General features: G+C 45.8%; 1 non-coding gene across 1 annotated transcript; it reads left to right on the top strand.

The window, feature by feature from the left end:
- Positions 1-927: 927 nt before the first annotated feature.
- trnal-cag (transfer RNA leucine (anticodon CAG)) lies at positions 928-1,009 on the top strand. Its single transcript has one exon. It is a non-coding gene; the product is annotated as a tRNA-Leu (tRNA).
- The last annotated feature ends 382 nt before the right edge of the window (positions 1,010-1,391 follow it).

The following is a 1,391-nucleotide window of genomic DNA, read 5'->3' as shown; positions in this document are numbered from 1 at the left end:
CAGGTATACTTGTGTCTTTCTGGTTGTATGGTTAAATCTCACAGATACATTTGGAGCTGAAAAGAGACTGAGAACAAAAAGCAATCAAGGGCAGTTAGCACCTCTTCCGGAGTGGGGGTGGGGTGAGGTAATTATCTTTTGACTTTGTTACTATGTTGAGAAACTGCCTTTTAGATTGAGGTGAACAGAAACTGCATTTCTAATAAGCACCATGGAATTGAGCAAAATTTATTGAGTCGCTTCTCGTCGATTCCCACACAGGTTTCCAACTCAGTTGCTATCCATGTGGCTGATGTCCAGGAGTGAACATCTCTGCAGCAAATTGCACGGTTAAGGTAAAAGGCAAGGAAAGTGTCATCTCGAACTGGCTCCGAGGTCAGAGCATCGTCACAATGTGATCTGTCGCTCTCGGATTGGAATGCGACCTCCGGTTTTAGGGTGGAGTACATTGTTTGGGACTCTTTTTCTGCAAAACAGACACAGTGACTGAAATTACGCTGCACGGTATGATGTGGAACACGGCTTTGTGCATTTTCCCTGTAGTCCGGTGTGCTTCATGTTCCGCGTAAACGTGAAACTTGCCCTGTTTCAAGCAATGGGTGAAATCATTTAGCAAAGCAAGAATCGAAATTGCAGTAATGTCAAGCAGCTCGTGGTTATTTGACCAAATCATAACCGAACATATATTCTCACAGATACATTTGGAGCTGAAAGGAGTCTGAGAAGATAGACTCAGCTTACCATTGATTTATGTCTGGATTGATGGGCTCTCATTATCTGCTGCGAAATTGATATTGTAGACGGGCACATCCCAGCAGCTGTGCGAGTCGGAGAGGGATCATGGAACCATTTTCATGTGACTTGGCATCTGTTGTTATGCAGGAGAGCACAGTTGGAAACGCAAGAAAATGGTGCGCGCGGCCGGCTGGTAGTGTGGCCGAGCGGTCTAAGGCGCTGGATCCAGGTTCCAATCTCGAAAGGGGCGTGGGTTCGAATCCCACCACTGCCATTTCTGCAGATCAACTCCAACGCTGCAGCTTTTTTGTTAAAATGCTGTTTCTGTCCCCACTGTATTGATGTTGAAAACAAAAGTAAAATGGCTTTGCTTCCCGGGGAATTAACTGTGGTGTGGGATAGTGCCGAATATTTCAAAGTGTCTCTGTCTGTCATGATCGTGTTCGCCTCCCGCGCAGAAAATCGCAAGCAGCTGTGCTGTTCCAGGCAAGTTGAGCTTGTACTGGAACCGAATGGAGACCGGTATTTCATCGCTGTTGTGAAACAAAGTCCTGGGGTGACTCGACTCGTCGTTATTTGGTTTTTCGGCCAATGGGAAAATCGTTCCAACGAATTTCGATGTGATATGTTGTTGAATTTCTCCCATTTCCTTCGTT

The sequence above is a fragment of the Chiloscyllium punctatum genome, chromosome 52 (assembly GCF_047496795.1).
Source record: "Chiloscyllium punctatum isolate Juve2018m chromosome 52, sChiPun1.3, whole genome shotgun sequence".
Lineage (NCBI taxonomy): Eukaryota > Metazoa > Chordata > Chondrichthyes > Orectolobiformes > Hemiscylliidae > Chiloscyllium > Chiloscyllium punctatum.
Note: the sequence above shows the minus strand (reverse complement) of the source record. Positions and strands in the feature narration are given on the sequence as shown.